The sequence below is a fragment of the Haemaphysalis longicornis genome, unplaced genomic scaffold (genome assembly GCF_048455015.1).
Source record: "Haemaphysalis longicornis isolate Haplotype H1 unplaced genomic scaffold, Haemaphysalis longicornis Haplotype H1 scaffold_2, whole genome shotgun sequence".
Classification (NCBI taxonomy): domain Eukaryota; kingdom Metazoa; phylum Arthropoda; class Arachnida; order Ixodida; family Ixodidae; genus Haemaphysalis; species Haemaphysalis longicornis.
In genome coordinates, this window is record NW_027526295.1 from 31725589 (window position 1) to 31744355 (window position 18767).

At 47.8% G+C, this 18767-nt stretch overlaps 1 long non-coding RNA gene and 2 pseudogenes across 1 annotated transcript; 1 reads left to right on the top strand and 2 right to left on the bottom strand.

Annotated features, from left to right (window-relative positions):
- Nucleotides 1-1748: 1748 nt before the first annotated feature.
- On the bottom strand, nt 1749-3417 carry LOC144168821 (uncharacterized; annotated as a pseudogene).
- Nucleotides 3418-3421: 4 nt separating this feature from the next.
- On the bottom strand, nt 3422-16873 carry LOC144168822 (uncharacterized). Its single transcript, XR_013322249.1, has 4 exons — nt 16727-16873; nt 11845-12036; nt 7074-7206; nt 3422-3745 (listed from the first exon to the last, which is right to left on the bottom strand). It is a non-coding gene; the product is annotated as an uncharacterized LOC144168822 (long non-coding RNA).
- LOC144168819 (uncharacterized) lies at nt 4556-6360 on the top strand (annotated as a pseudogene).
- Nucleotides 16874-18767: the final 1894 nt, after the last annotated feature.

Genomic DNA, 18767 nt, shown 5'->3' on the forward strand with positions numbered 1-18767 from the left:
GTGGAAAAAAGAATGGGAAAGTACCTGCAGTCTGCGATCAAGAGCGACAAAGAACGACCACTTTGTGGCCGAGGAGGCCTCATAAAGAGACTGACCAGCTACAGTGGAATCTCGGTCATACGAATCTCAAGGGGCTGCAAAAATATTCGTATCACCCGAAAATTCGTATCATCAGAAAGCGAGAAAAAATGGAAATGTGCCGCACATGCGGCAGGCGGCCGCAACATGGCGTCGGCTCTTGCCGCGAAGAGGTGCAGGTAGCTTCAGCGACCGCTTCTAACCTTTTGTTAAAACGCAGCTCAAGATGTAAACTAACTTGCTCATGCGGCAAAAAGGAGCTGACAGTGTTGGAGAAAACTGCACTATAAAATATCCGCAGGCTCCTCCCACTGCCGCGCATCATTTTCCGAGCGAGGTAGAATCGGTAGCGGCGAAATCGTCGACACGGGCGTCAAAAGAACGCGCGCTCATCGCCAACGCGACGCACGCACACGAACTCAAGCGTGAACCGCATGCAATTCGTGCGCGTCGGCGTTGCGCGTGCGTTATTTTCATGCCTGCGTCGACGATTTCGCCCCTGCGTCAGATTCTACCTCGCTCGGAAAATGATGCGCTACGCGCGCGGCAGTGGGGGTAGCCTGCTGACTTGTTCCATTGGGGAGGCGCGCTTTTCACGGCGGCAGTTGAAAGCACTTCGGACAGCCAGCTGGCCCCGCTGGAGATGGTTAGGCTTACTACGGTGGCGGATATTTGATCGGGCGCTTCCCCTAACCACGCGGACGATGCTTTGTAGTGTCGTTTTCGCCCACATTATCAGCTCCTTTACTGTACAAGAGACTTCATTTGTTTCTTAAGTGGCATCTTAAAGAGCGATCAGAAGCGGTCGGTCGAGCTACTTGCACCACTTCGCGGCTGGTGACGCTGCCATGTTGCCGCCGCCACAGAACAGCCGCCGCGCGAGCGGCGTCAGCGCGCCTGCGGCGTGTTTTCGTGAGCAGAAAACGCTCCATACAGTTCGCGCTTCAACATAATCGACGCGCAAGTGGCGCAGGCAGTACGGCAAGGCGACAACAGGATAGGTAGAGCGCGGGGCATAGACGGAAGCGAGGAATGCGGAGAAGGCAAAATGGCGCGGTCAGAAATGAGGGAACGCGTGATTGCCGCGGTTTATTCAAGAAGTATAATACAAAAAAAAAAGGAAGCTAGAGGCACTCGAGCTGCAGCCAGCGGAAACGAAAGGTACAGAGAGAAGAGATTGCAGCGGGAGATAAAAGAAGGGAGGGAGAAAACACAGGCGTCAAGAGGGCGAAACGTTCGGAACAGCACCTCCCCACGAGGAGATTACCGTCAACGGGGGAGGGCTAATGCTTTTGTGCTCGCGCACAACCAAGGCCGCACGGCCGCTTCAACACTCCCGCCTCCCGTCCACGCCTAGTCGTCTTCTCGCGCGTTCGTATCACCCGCACCGTAGTGATAAATGCGTACGGATCATCCGAATTTTTTTACATTGCACACAATGCATTTTGGCGGGAATTTCGAAAATTCGTATCACAGCGAAATTCGTATCAGCAGAATTCGTATCACCGAGATTCCACTGTACTACGGCAGGCCCGAGAGGGAGTGACAATGCGCAGGACAGGCAGAGGGCAGTCATGGCCGCCTGTCACCGTGTCACCTCCACAGACAAGCAACTGCACCCCGAGCTCTGCAAAGGGAGGGGGGGGGGGGGGGGGGGGGGGGGTGGGGCCAACAAGTTGGTGCAGGCACCGAGCAGCAGAAACAAGACGAACCACGGCCTGCTCACATGTACAAGTACGAGTTGAAGCCCCACATGGCTTCTGACATGTTGTCAGTTTTTCAGCAACTCTCTGAACCTCAGTTGCTCGGGTGTTGCAAGGGGAAGAAAACTCAGAATGCAGCGAACAGCCTCCACTTCACCATCTGGTACATCATGCCAAAAGACAAACATGCTGCTGTAGAGACCACTGTAAATGCGGCAGTGTGTCGCTCCAACAGTGGCACTCTTCGCGCTTATTGTTTATTAGGTCAAGCGAGTCCCTAGGTATACAGGGTCAACCACATATTTGTCAAATAGCCAAACAATGGCCATGGGATGAATCTTCTTGTCGAACCTCTTGAACTGGGGCAGGCATTCCATCTGTAGCGCCACATGCGGTGGTTGAAGGCCTCGTTGAGTGGAAATACCTCGTTGTTTGACAGCACAATCACAGGCGTGCGCGTGATGGTCTGGTCAGGAGAGTACTTGACTGCTACAGAGTCCACGTCACCACCAAAAATCTTCTTGACCGTGTCGAATGCAGACGACTCCAGTTGGGTTCGTTCCAGACGAGGATTCGGCGTCCTACGGTGTCTTGGAGCGGAAGTTGGAAAACCGATTGAAGTTACGTATAGTGCCTCTGTTAATGTAAAATGAGAGGAAAGGATTTGCCGGCACTAGGGGGCGAGACCACTTCCAGACAGTTCTTTTTGGGCACACGCTTTTCAATGAGGTGTACAAGTTGTTTACAAAGTTGGAGACTTCGTCTTGTTCGCCTTCAAATTGAAAATCCAAGAGCTCCAGCATAGCGGCAAATGATTCTTCCACAGTCATGTAAAAGCCGTGTAGGTCCCCGTTGGGAGCGTCAAACCGTGGGTTAGTGTTTTGGTACAGTTCAATAAAATCGAGCGTGGTATAGGTGCACATCTCGTCGTTGAACACTTGTATCCCGCGCTCGAGGCGCTTGTCATCCAGGCGGATAAAGCGGAACGAAGGACTTGCGAGCCACTTTGGGTTCTGACTATGCTAGTCAGTGGCGATACCGGGTTTTCCCGTAACCAGTTGTAGATTGATTCTTCCGTGTTTCTGCCGTGACGCTTTTTCCCGCCTTTTGGACTTTCTCGTGTGCGTAGCGGTTCAGCGTATCGAGAGCATTCCACACTTCCGCCGAGTCGTCCAGTGGAGTTGGACACGGTAGTTCCTTTTGCAATATTTCCAGAGTTTGTGGTTGCTGCTGTCCTGGATGTCCGAATTGCCCCACTGTTTGATGTGCACAGTCGCACCCCAGTCGGTTCTTCCCACTTTAAAGTACTCGAGACTTCTTGGTTGACGATTAAGATATGCGATGAGATTGGCAAAATCCCACTCTGTTGCGGCAGAAGCCCAAACTGAAGCGCGGTTTGGTCTTCGTACGAAGCCTGCAAAGGTGTTACATCGGCAGCTTCCGTTAGACCAACTGCAGTCGTGTAGGGTGTGGACATGCGGGATGCTGGTGTCGGTTGTGTGGAGTGCAACTGCTGCGAGGCTGTAAGTGGTGTTTCCGAGCTCAAATCGCTTAATAATTTCGTTACAAATCGCCTCAGCCTCTCCGCGGTCTCTTGCGGGAAAAGCGTCGTGGAAAATTCTTCGTCGCTTAGGAATTCTTCATCGCTTAGGAATTCTTCGTAATTGCAATGCCCAGCTCGGAGCAGGTTGTAAATCTTGCTCGCTTCGTCCTCGTGATGTTCCTGGTTCCCCAAACATTGCAATTGAAAGCTCATCCAGTCCTCTATCGCCTTCTTGAGTTTCCGCCAGGGCTTGAGCAAAGTGAGAGGTACAACTCTGTAGCTCGATTTAGTAGATTCTCCATCAGTTCCCTAGGTATAAAGGTGTCCTCGTTAAAAATTAATTCCAATAAAATATGCAGCGGTACCTCGTCATCCTCCTCCTCTTCGTTTCTGGACCTCTTGCGTTCGCTCGCTTGCATGTCTGCAATTTTGTAGAAGCGTGGGACCAATAGGAGCCGAGTTATGAAGGTTTGAAGTAGAAAATAAGTATAAAAAAATGCCTATACTATTTTAATTAAATATTGTAACGACAATAAAATTGTCTCTTCGAGATCTATCACGTGGCACAAGAATTGTTACTCTAGGACCAATATTAGCCGAGAATTAAGGTATGCGCATAAAATAAAGTAAAAATATAAAAAACAAAATTTAAATATTGCCCACAGGACACGGACTCCGCTGAGCGGCTGAAAAGGATGCCTTGCACAAGATAACACTGCAGAAAGCACATGAAGGCAAGCAGAAAAAGTCTAAGGAGCAAAGAGATAAACCAGACACCAACAACTACAAAGCCAGTGGTTTCTCGTGTAATAAACATGACCCAAAACTTCGAACACCTTTGCCTCGCAAGTTTTTTTTCACCACCAAGGTCAACTTGCAAAGCCAATATCTCGACAACTGCTACGAATCTTTTTACCCCGTTTTGTTTTGTTACACTCCTTGCACATCACTGCACACAATGACATGTCGTGTTCCAATTTCCAGTGAATTTCGCGAGCGCGTCGGAGAAAAAGATCGCGTTGTTCGAAAACGATGTCAGACGGAAAGCCGATCGTGCTGAAAGCGTAGTGCTGTGCAAGTTGGGGCATTGACTGCCGTCGTCGCAGGCGTGGCATGCCCCGTTTGTCAAGAGCAGAAACTAGCAGTTCGGGCGCCCGATAAAAAGCGGAAAGGGCTTTCTGCGTTTCTGGAGCTACACTGCCAAAATGCGAAGTGCTCGGAGATCATCTTTTCGTCTGCACACTTGTCGAAGCGAGTCATGTCAGATTCTGGCCGCGGTGCAAGCAGAAGCTACGACAGCAAGAGTTTGCGTGAGGCCCTTTGCAGTGAACTTGAAAGCGGTGCTGCAGCGTGCACCGTCGCCATCGTGCATGAGCAACTTTCACGATTTTGTTCGCCAAACCCCATGCAGCATAAGACCTTCCATGCTATCAGCAAAAAGATTCACAGTGCTGCTGTGAAGGCTGTCAGTGAAAACATGCAAAGAGCATGCAGCGTGACCAAAGAGGCAGCTGGTGATAGTGACGTGCCAGTCATATTTGACGGCACATGGCAAAAAAGAGGCCACAAAAGCCACAATGATGTGGGAACTGCTGTGTCTTTGGACACTGGTTTGTGCCTGGACTATGAAGTGCTTTCTAGCTTCTGCCCGGCATGCTATGTACATAGAGACGTGGGAGACGATGAGGAAACATGGCAGGCATTTCATCATCCTGTATGTGAAAGGAACTGTGACTGTTCGCCTCATGCCATGGAGGCCGAAGCTGCAGTGCGCATTTGGCAGAGGAATATGGACTATGAGATGACCCTGCGGTTCACCATCTTCCTAAGCGATGGGGACAGAAAGGCGTACAACGGGTTCTGTGATGCCAAAGTGTACCCCGACACACCAGTTAAAAAAGAGAAGTGCACCAACCACGTGGCAAAACGTCTGGGCACCGGCCTGCGGAAGCCGCCAACACCACTTCCACGAGGTGAGAAGCTGAAGGAAACCACCGTCCAGAAGCTTCAGACCTACTTTCAAGTGGCCATTGCAAACAATCGGGGAAATGTCCGCAAGATGTACACTGCCATGTGGGCCTCATATTTGCACTCGTGCTCAACAGACGGTGCCGGCAGCCACAAGTTCTGTCCTACTCGTGGTGCAAGCAAAGACATGCTAAGGCACAGGGCCAGCCTGCACTGTGCCACAGCCCCTCCTGACCAAGGCCACGGGGTTTGGCAATCCTCCCCATTTACAAGCGTCTCACAGATGCGAAACTGCTTGCCCGCTGCCTCCACGGCAAGACACAGAACACGGCCGAGCCCCTGAACAGTAAAATATGGATGCTGCGTCCGAAGGCCCGGTTTGCTTCCCGGACTGCTGTGGAAACGGCCACAGCCATTGCAGTCCTGTGGTTTAACACGGGCCGCGCGAGCTTTGAAAAGGTGCTGGAAGAGCTTGGTGTACTTCCTTCCGAGGCCCTGATTACCCTCAGCAACCACCGAGACAGCATGCGCATGCACAAGATGAATGTGCGTCAGACTGCTGAGGCGAGGGCACACTGCCGCAGTGCAGCCAAAAGAGTGCCCGGGTGGAAGATTCCTACCGCACCAGCCGGGTAAAAAAAAACGTACGGCGCTGGAGAGTTTTAGACACCTGATAAGCCCTCCGGACACTTCTGTCTGTGTTCAGCACACGTTTCGTGCTACTGCGTTTTCCATTTTTGTAAATCTACACTTTCAAACGCGTTTTTCTCGTTTCACAATTTCGGCCGATTCGCATATTTTGCGGGAAGTGTTTCGGGCACTTAGAATGGTCCTACGACAACAAAATTCGGCATACACATTGAGGAGAGTGCACAGAGTGCCGATATCTACTTGAATCAGTACTACCTCGGACGTAAATATGTATGTATAAATTACATCCTAGTGGAGTGGCAAAAAAAAGAGTACTTTGCTGCACAGATCATTTGTTCATAGTTTCAAAGCTTGAGCACAATTTCTAGCTAGATATCGGCACTCTACAGCTAATAGGGAGCAAAAGGAGCTGTTGAACAACTCTCTGCATGAACATTTAGTATGCACGAAAATTCCCGGAAAACTTGTCAACTTTCACCATTACTTGCAACATAGCTCACAAACTATTGCACTTAGGCAAGAACTGATTACAGATTTGGAATCGGGAGGAAAAACTACATCCAATGGTCCAATTTCTGAAGCTCGAAGTTGAATAAAAAAAAAAAATGTTTTTGAGGAGCGTCTCCCCATAAACTCCCCAATCGTGCTGTGGTTACAACGGCTTCTTGATGTGATGGAACCAGGTTCGAATCTGCGGTTATTTGTGTGTGTGCTTCAAATGTGTGCTCTCCGTGCATCACGTACATTTGATGCGTGTATCGTGCTCGTTATGTGACGAAAATGAATTGGCAATTCAGACAAAAGAAAAACAGCCGAAATCAAATACGTTGGCTTGTTTGTTTTTCCTTTGAGCGACAAGGCCACTTATTTAACCGGCCACAAGTTTTGGCGGCCACTTGAGTAAGTAGGTCTAGATTGACGAAATGGGCCGCTTAGAAAAATTACGGCCCCTTGTGCTTACGGCCACCTAAATCGCCGCATTATCAACAACTTAAAATTGGTGCACGCGTCACATGACCACGAACTGACAAAGAGTGCATCCCTTGAGTGCTGAAGACAGGACACTTGGTGCATAAGTGCTGACAGCAGCACTTTCGCACCAAGGCTGAATCTTGAGCCACATGGCTTACGCTGCAGAAAGTGCGCAATGTTTGTCTACTTGCAGTTTGCTGTGGGCGGCCAGCATTCAACAGCAGGGAGGGGCTCCCCAAGGGCAGAAGCTGGCAGGGCGGCACACGGTGGACGGAAAGCTTGCTGGCTGCACTGGGAACGGAGAGGGCAGTTGGAGAACGCCGAAGGTGTGGGGCTAGTTTTGCAACACAGGTGACACACAATGGATGTGCACCGCCTACTGCCTTAGTTAGCCGAACGTCTTAAAGGCGCCATGAACGCAATACAACTATTTTCACTTTGAAAGAACTAGCCTTTGGTAGCTCACTCAGCCACATTCCAGCCAAGAAAGACGTCTTTTTAAGCCGAAAAAACAAGAAACACTTAATGACTCCCATTTCGTGCTCCAGTGATGTGCAGTTTATAACAAACACTGATATATCAAATTATCGGCTATGGCAAAGTAAATACGGCCTTCAGTTGGTCACGCTTTCTTTCAGTATTTTTATAACGAAAACGGAACCGCCAGAGTCGCGCACGATATACGTTATAAAAAAAATATTTGGTTCGCGCGAGGGTCGAAACTCGAAAGCAAGCTTAAAAAAACCAAAATAAAAAATTAGGAAATAACAATCTGTAAAACTACAAAGCACATAAGGCCCTTTTTTTTTTTGCATGGAAACTCTACGAAAATTTCGTCCTGCAGTGCTGTGGAAATCCTCCAGCCAAAGATCAGATCCTTCTCCAAATAAATAAGAACGCCAGACTGTCAGCTGTCATAATTTCGCATTGCCATGTTCCAATCTATTTAGTTCGAAATACTACCGGTCAACACCTGAAGGTTACCTCATTTATAGCAGGTTCGAATCCTTGAATAATGCATTTCAGTATCCGAGATTCTCGCGCGAGCCAGATTGCCGATATGTTAGAGCCGATTTTTACTTTTACTGTTGCAACGAATATCAGATATAACAAAGTAATGCACTGCCCCAATGCTGCTTCCTTATAATGAGATTCGACTGCAGTAGGGGCCAGCACTAAAGACTAGTAGGTTATCAGCATGTTAACTGCATGTTACCGCTCAAGTGATAAGATCAAGCGGAATCAGAGGCCCCACTACAACTGCCAGTCCCGTTTCGTGGTGGTGGATAGCCGTAGGTCAGCAGCTGCCAATTGTCCCACAAACCAGATTTCGTGATGTCAGAGAAGCTGCCCTAAAGTGGCCAGGGAGTAGCCACTGCTTCGTCCAGTTTTCCTTTTTACCACGTTACTTGTTTGAAGTTTGTGATAAAAACTGGTATCGCCACGATCAGCAGTCTTCTTAATGAATGAAACTTGAATTTTTAACTGGACACATTTTCACAAAAGGGACCCCAAAGGCATGGACATGAAATTCGTTTGTACGTAGTTAAGTCACTGTCACAAATTTTGCGCTTAAACCTTTTAGGAAGCTGAGCAAGTCGTTGAAACATAGCAACTTGGCGGGCACATATCTTCGATTGCCAGTAGAATGACCTGGCTTCCGTTTTCCCGCCACTGCAGTCAGCTCTAATCCCCACCAGTTGTTCTTTCCGGTCGCATTCACGTTGTGGCCAATATCACCTGACCCATCTTCCTTATCATGGCGGCAAACAAGTAAACACCAGATGACGCTCTTTGAAGCGGGCATGGCCACTAACCCCGCTCTAGTACTGCCCAGTTTTCACCTACTGCCAGCATTTAGGGTGCCGAATGAACCATTTTTGATGCTTGCTGCTCCAGGTCTCTCGAAGCTGTGTACGAATAGATTTCTACTTTGGAATTGTACAAGCCTTCACACCTACCTTGGCATCACAGTTTTTCTTTCTATTGCCACGCCTTGTTTCGATAGGGGGAAAAGAAGGTTCCCTCGTGCTCAGATGATCGGGTCGCACCCTGCACGTCGCTTGCACTCACAGCCGATAAGGTCACACATTTTGGTTTCTCATGTACTTGTTTTCTTGCGAGGAACCATTGTACACACCATTTAACAAGATCAGTACAAGTTTGTACTGCGGCACAAGTGTGTTCCCCGAACTTAAAATTCAGCAAACCGAAAAACACTTACTATTCAGAAATGAGCTTGAAAAAGTCTTTTTCTTCTTTTTGCGACATATGGGTACCCAGTATTATGGGCCCCCTACGGTACCATCGGACAAAGATGCCCAAGCCTTGGACACGAAGCTTGGGTACGTGATGCATACAGACAACTTAACTTTGACCTTCCCCTTATATTTCTGCAATTCCGTTTCACCCTGCTTACGTTGACTTACAGACACATTTGTCGTCCTGAAAAACTTTCCTCCCATCTAACAAAACCAATATCAACCCTCTCAACTCTTTCGTTACCGTGGGAAATTGACCAATTTTGAAGGGTTTACAAAACATTTCTTTCGTGCTATACATTTTGATTAGGCACACATTGCAGCGACATAAAATGCAGATTATTCCACGCGCATTCCAACGACACCAGTTTTAATTATGTTTTCATAAATAATGATTGAAAAAAAAAATTATCGAATTCGAAATTTTTGTCCACGCGTCGAAGAAAATAAGAAAAAAGTAAGTTGTGTATAATAAACGACCAGTAGCAGGAAAAATTTAAAATATACATTTTGTCGGTAGACATTTCAAAAACCCGTCCTAAAAAAAAAAATTGCGTTGCGCAGTACAATTTGTCAGATATAAAAAAAAGAAATGTTAGCCCGCGTGGTGCCCGTGCCATGTGGTGAAGCCCAACCATTATTTCAAATTTTGCTATTTTGGATGGTTCTCTAGAAGAAATCTGGTGGTTTGACATTATTAAAGGCCCAAATTAGCCTCCACATGATGTAAAACCACCTTGTCAATGATTATGACTCGTATAATATTGGAGGCAAAAGCGATGTGAAAAAATCCGCTTGGAGTTGAGAACCAAACTCTTTGGTGGATGCTTGTTGACGTTCTGATGATAAGTTATCTGTCAGAACTTTCATTTGCGTTTTATTATCATGTTCTTACTCACTATGGTAGCCCTGCTTGTAGGAATAAGGTACGATGCGCTAGAATCATGCCCAGCAAGCTTTCACCAAGCCGCCGTCAGGCTGTGAAGCGAGTGCAGCCCTACGAGCCTACTAGAGTTCCTGTATATAGCTCCCGCAGGGAGCTGAGAGTTGCGCGACCCTTTTCCACGCGCCGCCATGATTGCGACACTCCGGTTATCCATGCCGCGCAGAGAAGCCCCCACTACGGCTGCGCCGCAGCCGCCGACGCGGGCGGCACCGCGCCCCGCCCAGGAACAGCAGCAGCAGCAGCTTGGGCGACATCGCAGGAATCCAGCGTAGCCGCCGTAAGGCGCCGCTGACCGAAGATACCCCACCGCGCGTCGGCCGCCGTCGGAAGCGGGGCGGCGAGGCTCCTACACTCGCGACAGGCGGCTTTCCCGCAGCAATCCGCATAACAAGATGGCGCGGTCGCGGAACTCTTAGCTCCTTGCGGGAGCTATATACAGGAAGTCTAGAGCCTACTACATTGCAGCACCACCTAACAATTTTGAAAAGAAACAAATACAAGGCTGTTGGAGACTTCGTCATAATAGACAGTACTACTAAGAAGCAACACTAGAGCTCCGGAAATACCCTTGTATGAAACCGAAACTGGCGAATGAACAGCTGGCAGTGTTCAAGGCCAATTGGAAGCGTTCTCCTCCTTTGAACTGATACCCGACGACTTGGTGTTATCGTATGACTTTCAGCGGACTTTTGCAGAAGCAAGGCGTAGAGAAAGTGGAAGCGCGAGCGGCATGCTTGTTTTGAGGAGCAGTAGCAGGCAACGGAGGTGCCATGGCAAATGTGCTTGTAGTTGGGTAATTGCGTAGTAGCGCCAAAAATGAATTTCGCAATGCGAAACCGAAACTGCTGGAAACTGGTTGAAAATGGCAGGCACACTTGCTAGACATGCGGGGGACCATCAAAAATAAGATTTGGGAGAACTGGCCCTTTGGCCGAACCAAAGATCATTAGTGAATAAGCTGGGGCCATTTTCAAGTAATTATCACCTCTCAACGCTGTCGGATTACAAAGCTGACTGCATTATTTGTTATTTGACTTGCCAGGAGCCTTTTGACAAAAAAATATGGTAATGCAGCTTAACCACGATCTGCATCCTTTTTTCTCAAGTACAGCAGCCACGCCCCCTTCCTCAAAAACACACACACCTCAGCTCGCAAAAAACGCCATCAAAAATCTCAATGTCGCCGGAGTGGGAAAATTTAAACCGATTCTAAAAGGGCAGTGCCTAGACTAACCACTGGCCGCATTAGGTGTACAAGAAACGACTACAACATGTTGAAATAGGTAATATAAATCATCGATCACCGGTGATCGATTTGAATAGATGTGGTAACGAAAAAACACCTTCACTGTTGCTATTTTTTCTGAGTGGTTCTCACTACCTGCCGTTTCTTTTCTTTCCTGTGTTAGTTCTGCAGAAATTCTATGCTACTAATGCGCCACAGTTCTCGGAAAAATATCCAAACATTTTTATACAGGAGCATCTTATCTAACAAAAAGCTGGATTGATTCCAAACAAATTGTGACCTAACTAATAAAATAATTTGCTTCTAATTAGGATGCTCATGTGTTCTCAAGACATTTAGTGGAATATTCTTCCCAATATTCTTCAAACCCTTGTCACACACTTCTGCGTGCCGTTCAAAACGCGGCAGTCTGGCCTCATGCACTCGAGCAAGCACACTTCACCCAAGATCTACAACAGCCCTTGACTGCTCCGTACCTCCCTCGCTGCTAAACTGGCAGAGGTGGTCCCCAGCTCACGTGGCACAGGGCCACGAGGGTGGCTGCCGACCGTGACAGAGGAAAGGGTGGCGCAGGTGTGACACGCTCCTTTCACCAGAGCCGCCTAGAAGGCCGAGTCTCCCCCGGACAGCAGGACTCCCTCCTCTGCGCCACGCCACCAACCAGTTTGCTAAGCAGAGCAAGAGCACGCACATTTTTCCATTTCTGGGGGCACATAGAGATTTCCCTTTTGAAGGGATTGCGCTTTCACTAAAACAGACACACACACTAAAATAAAAAACACACTACGACGTGTGTCCGTTTTAGCGAACAGTAACCCGTGCAGTGCAGCCTTTTCAGAAGATGTTCCACCAACTAGCCTGACACCAAACACTACAGGGGTTTACCACGCAGCATTACTAGGGAAAATATTAGCACCTGGCAAAGGAACATGAATCTGGGGCCACTGCAAAACAAAAAGCCATGTCGCTGCTAATGACTGCACAACTCTGCTGTTGCATCAGTGGCACAAGGGCCGGTGGCTGACACTTTTGTTTTTCTGAATGTACAGTCAAACCCGGTTATAGCGAACTGCAATATGCACCACAATTAGTATGATGTATCGAATAGTTCAATATAGCAAACCCGCCTATGATGAGTTTATTGTTACGAGTTCGCAATACGTGGGAGTCCCCTTGCCATCCCCGCATGCAGAAACAAGCAAAATGAAGTACGTCATTACCATACACAAAACAATCGATTTATTGCTAACAATAAAGCTACTTTCCACCTCAACTGCCTACTTCCAAAAAAAGCAGTGATTTTTGTTTTCTCTTTCGTTTTGGCAGCGTCAACTAGCACAGCATTCTTTACATGAGACATTGTTTGCACCAGTTCGAGTCTGTGTCCTTCAATATCGCAGAAGTATTGGTGGTGGAGGACATCGACTGCCGAAAGCCCTTCATTAAGCGTCGGACGGCTTTCACGCGCGACATCCTCTGCCTCCTCGGTGCTTTTCATCAGCATTACGACAGTGCTGCTGACGGTGCCCGCGTCCGAGGAGCTTACAGTGACAACGTCGTCGTCGTCGACACTCAGGAAATCTTCGAAGGACACTCCTTTTGGCACAGCATCGGGAAGGTTGGCGAGCTGCCGTCTTGGTCCGGACTCACTGACTGGGCGGGTTCCATTGCAAGTTCCGCGCGTTGGAAGCAGTTACGGAAAGTGTCGGACGTAATGTCGCTCCATTCGAGGCGCATTGTATTAGTGCTTAGTGTTTGCGGCCAATCAACATCTCAATCGCCACTCCGAGACCATGCATTTTGGTGGCCATTCTAGGCATGCCGAGTTCGATATATCAGATGTGGAGTTCGTAATAAGAAATATGTTTCGCGTGTATTTCCGTAACTGATTTGTTTTTGTTCGGTATATAGCATAATTCACTCTATCCAGGTTCATTATAGTCGGGTGTGACTGCACTAAAGGCCTCTCTGGTTGTATGAAATCCTCGACCATTATTACTTCAGCCCATCTACTTAGCTCTATTTTTATCCGCCTTCCACATTTTCCACCCACACAGCTTCTGCCCAAAACAAAAAAAAATCTTTACTAAAACCCATGCAACAGACGCAATGAATTTTTCCAGCTGATACACCGACTGAACTAAAACTTCTTTACTAATACAACTGCTAGTACTGCACATATTTATAAACAAAAACGTGTTTATTCAGAAACATACAGACCTTGAACACTTTTTTTTTTCCAAAAATGAAAACTTAATTCATGTTTAAGCTTCATTTGAAAAAACACATTATTAAAGGACCCACCTAGTCAGGTTCATTTTTTTTAGCCTTGTATACTTTGAGCCCCACCATCCTTCCACAAAAAAAAAGCTTTAATGGAAACAACTGAGAATTTTTCCCAAGGTTTGTAAAGTCTGCAAGTAATTTTCTCTAGCTGATAAACCTCCCACATGAGGACTTTAATTTTTTATTACCAATTTTGCTCACACACGTAACACTTTGTACACACTGCGTGCATGTGTGACACTGAGTGCCACATTGTAACTTATGGTCATGGAACAACAGACAAGACAGAAGGGGAAACTTCACACGTCACAAGCCTTTGGGGAAGGTTCAGCTAGCACAGCATCTGATGCGGCACAACAAACTGTGCAAACACAGTGATACAAAGCTAGGCTTAGCCACGGAGTGAAAGTAGCTGCTACCATGTCAATCTATCAGGTGCCACTATAGACTCCTTCGATACGGCAGCTGCCAAGCTTTGTATTAGTACAGCAAGCAAAATTACCGTACACTTGAGTCCTTTTTGTATATTGGTACCTTATAGGTGAGCCATTACGACTGAAACAAGGTGCTAACTGCAGCAGCAGCGATATGTGCAACAGCTGCCTAAGGTGCTGTGAACTTCTAGAGTGCCATTAGCTAAAGTGCGCCCATCGAGGAATGGGTACGCCAAAATTTATTCTCGGTAAGCTGACGGATCGTTTCAGATTAGACCGAGTTACATTTCGGGAAGAGTCAGGGACCATCGTGATGCTGTTGACCACTTTGAAGCCGACTTTGTTTTCGAGCATTTTTAGGGAGCAAAATGCGCGCGTTCAAATCGTTCAAAAAAAAAAAAAAATTCCAAGTTCAGCCTGTTTTTCAGACAAGAGTTCTGCCGGCCTCTCAGCTTCCCACTGCATTCAATGGGTTGCTCGATGTTTGGCCACATCGTTGGTTGCTTTGAAGATGCCTGCATCGGTCACCAACCGTGAAATGGAATACGAAGTGCCATGTTCCCGGCCAACTTCCACTTCAACAACACACTGAATAACTCTGAGGAAGGCTGGAAACATACGTTTTGAAGTCTGTTTTGCTCTTTGCCCACAATGTCTTCACATAACGGATAAATGTTTAGATGTGCTTAATCTATTGATTGATTGTGGAGTTTAACGCGCCGACACTACAGAGGCAATGAGGCTTGCTGAGGTGAAGGGCTCCGGATTCATTTTGACTACCAGGGCATTTTTAACGTGCGCCGAAATATAGAAAACTCGGGCACTTTTGCTTTTCACCATCACCGGGAAAGCGACTGGCGCGGTTGGGAATCAAACATGCGCCCTTGGGCTCAGCAGCACAACACCATTAAATGTGCATATTAAAAAGTAACATTTACTTTTCCATTCCAGCATAAAATCGAGCGCTGTCTTCTGAACCAGTGGGCTTTCTACAGTCGCCCAAACAACCCATTATACCTCGGTGGAACGGGATGGGTTTCAGGTCATGAGCCCGTTTAATAAAGTTGCCCACACAGGCAAGGGTTGCAAGAACATGGGCGTCTCACAAAACCTGCACGGCCTCCCATGCAAGCAACAAGCTGTCAGCATTGCAAGAATCCTGGATAAGCACATCAGAAAATCTCAAGTCAACCCGCTTTGCACTTCTGCTCAAAACGTCTCCTTTCAAGTCGATTGCTAGACTAAAAATAAAGCGTTCTTCGCTCCATTACTACCTGTTCCAAGTACCATTTCCAGCATTTCCTACTTCTGCTGCATGTCGGGTAACACAATAACACGAATTTCAATCCAATCACAATTTATTTTTTTTATTTCCGCCAACTTGGGCTCTTGAAGTTAACTTGCAGGCTGCCTTCTTGAACTACCAGCAGCATACAGCCAACAAAGACAAACACCGAGCCTGCCTCCCCTGTGCCTAAACTTGTCTTCCACATTCCATTAGCTGAAACTGCAAGCACGGTGCGCACAAGTGTGGCAGTACTTTCAGCCTACTTAAAAATTTAAATTAACGCCCCAGTGCCGGCAAAATAACTTTGAGAAAAATAACGGCTGCCAGCAGCACCTTCCTGCTTCTAAACCCAACAGTGGCCTTGGTTCACAGGTGGGAGTTGACCTGTTCATCCCAGGCACTTCACTGCAATCCGTTTTATCGCAGGACCATTCGCGCTAGGAAAGCAGACCTAAATGCCAGTTTGTCCTTTTTTTTTTTTTTTTTTTGCGGATATCAGAACATTCCCTGCAGTGGAGTCAGCCACGATCCGGTGTCGCGCACATTCTGTTGAACCGAATACAAATGCATAATTTCTGCATCAAATAATGCAGATAAATAGCTGTTACTGCACTTCTGCTAACGTAGACGCCCTCTCAAAAATGAGAATAGTGCTCCCGACAACTGACAAAAGCATGCTTGTTAGCCAAAAGTATGACTTGCGTCTTTTCATCCGCCGCTCTGACGTGCATCAACTGTTGCTGAGGTAGCGTCCCGCACTTTTCCATCCTCGTGTGCAGCCCATGGACACGCTAGTTCATCGGAGCAATCGTTAACGCACCTGCGTCTGCGCCGGCCCTTTCCTGGATCGTTTTCACTGTAATATCAGACGCCGCTTGTCTAGCCCCCGTACCTTCTTCTCGCCTTTCCGCCGGCGCCAACACACGAACCCGTCATCAGGTTACTCCGCCACGAATGCACGGCGTGACGACGTATCATCATGTCAGGAATTTTTTCCACTACTAACGAGCCTATTACCACCTGGGCAAGGCTCAGCTTCGCCGCTAACGTGCCCCGTGCGAATAATAACGAACCACCGACCGCAAGTAGGCAATCGACGTACGGCACACTGAACTCGCAGCAACAATTGAAATCGCATCTCTGAAACAGCAGATGAAGCATGCAGCTATTTTAAACCCGAAGTCGCCAACGGCATTAGCTGTCAATGCTGAAAAAGGAGGAAATGCCAAGTAAGCCACGAAATTCCCGCGCGCACTGATATCTGCAACAACTCTCGTGAGGCCTTGTCCGCCGTGACAAGGGCGGACAAGTTCGCACGCAGCAACCTGCCTGTGCACGGTGTGTACGCACCTTTTTGCTCTTCCGCGTTCTTTCTCGTGCGGTTGAGCTCTCGTACCCCACGTGTGAGACACCACGGGCAAAAAAATAGCTGCGTTCACTTACGCGCCCTGGTTCATTTTTGCCATTTACGCGTCGATGTCACGAGACTTGTTTGGCTGTTCCCTTCACTGCTTTCACCCAAAAGACAAAACTTGTAGAACTACGCCACTACCATGTTTAAATACTCTTATTACCTTTGAAAGTTTTCTACTCTAGCTTTTTTATTGTTTAGTGTATAAATTAGATTACTTTTTTCACGTGCTCTAAGCCTGGAAAGCGCGAGTTTTGAATACCTGCGCACAACACCAGACTCGGTGTGGCGGCTTTAGGGTGGCTAGCAATACGAAATAACACTAGTTCTATTATTCATAGTTTGGTATATATGTGAGGGGGTGACAAATTTTCTGGCCCCCGGGTGCAAGTTTACCCAGCAACGCCACTGATTAGGCCCCTACAATTCTAGTGAATTAGGCTTCCTTTCATATTTTATTTACTAGAAGAGGAAGTTTTGTGTGGTTTGTTTCTGGGGTATCATTTGTTTTTGGGTGCTACAAATCCTGGAGGTGGCTTTTTTTCTGGCGCTGAAGGTATTGGCGTCCCCTCCATCTCTTCATCTGATGGCAAAGTAGCTGACGGGTCAGGCTCTTTCAGCCGTGCACCTCTAGGTGTACTGGCAGTGCGTGCCACAGGTAACTGCAGCAGCACAGTGTTTGCAGAAGAGCCAGCGACTCCCACACCACTGCCCACCATACATTCAGGGGCCAGTGGAACAGGACTGGGTATACTGCACTCCCACAACAGTGCTGGAGGATGCCACTACCACCGGTGGTTCCCCAACCGGTGGAGCAGTGTCCTGGGCTGCTTTGGGCAACCCAGAGGGGGGCAGGGGCAGGACCGCGTCTGCACTGCACTACTGGGTCGCCGCCGAGACAAGACACTGCTCCGTCCCCCGGCGAGCTGCGTCGGCATATGCTTTAGATGAAAACATAGCGTCTTTTTGCACGCTTCGGCAAAAGTGATGTTTTTGGCGACTTTCAAGCCTATGATTTTCTTATCATTTTTGAAGACGTCACAAGAGCGGGAATAGGCTGGGTTGGGATCTTTGTAGTTCGAGCATTTCGATGTGTTGCCGGGACAATTTTCGGTTGGGTGGTCGCGCTGAGCACATTTTCCGCATGTCAGCCTACCTCTGTATGTGGTGGTACCATGCCCATAACGCTGACACTTGAAACACTTACCTGGGTTTGAAATGTAAAGGCAAACCTGACAGCGAATGAAAGCAGCATTGATGGTGTGAGGAAGAGAGGGTCTGTCAACGGTTAGTACAACATGTTTAGTCTTGATTTATTTGCAATCGCGCCTCAAAGTAATTTTTTACAGTTGTTACACCTTGGTCACGCAAGCCTTCGAGGCCTTTTTCTGTTTTGTTCGAGAATTCTATTGCAGAAACGACCCCCTGCGAAGTGTCAGCGTGTGGTGCGCTGAGACGGCTACTTTAAGGTCACAAATCTTAGTCTGGTTTAGAAGTTTACCTGACTGGTCCTTGGTGTATACTTCAAGTACATCACCTGATGACAGTTTCTTTGCCTTATAATTGCTACCAACAATACATTCAAGGAATTGTGCCACTTTGAACACGGACTTGCTGGTGATGTGCAGTTTCAGCTTCAAGAGAGTGAATCACAAGAAATTTGGGGAAGTTCTATGGTGCACAAAATATTTGGCTGTTGGACAGTAACTAAGCTGCTTCGGTGCGGACCCTTTTCGGGGCCAATCAGTTTGGACAGGGTTTTTTTTTTTAAATACCATGCGCCATGGCAGGGAACACAGGTACTTTCTCCTGGTAGTAGACAGACAGGGAGCCCATCAGCCAGAGCTTGATCAAGGCTCCGACGGCCACCGTTTACGGCTTCTACCCTTCACCTTTCGCCATGGATGGACACAGCTCATGTATGGGAGCTCGGGGTCCGCGGTGTCGCTGCTCAAGCGGGATTCACACGACGGAGAAACC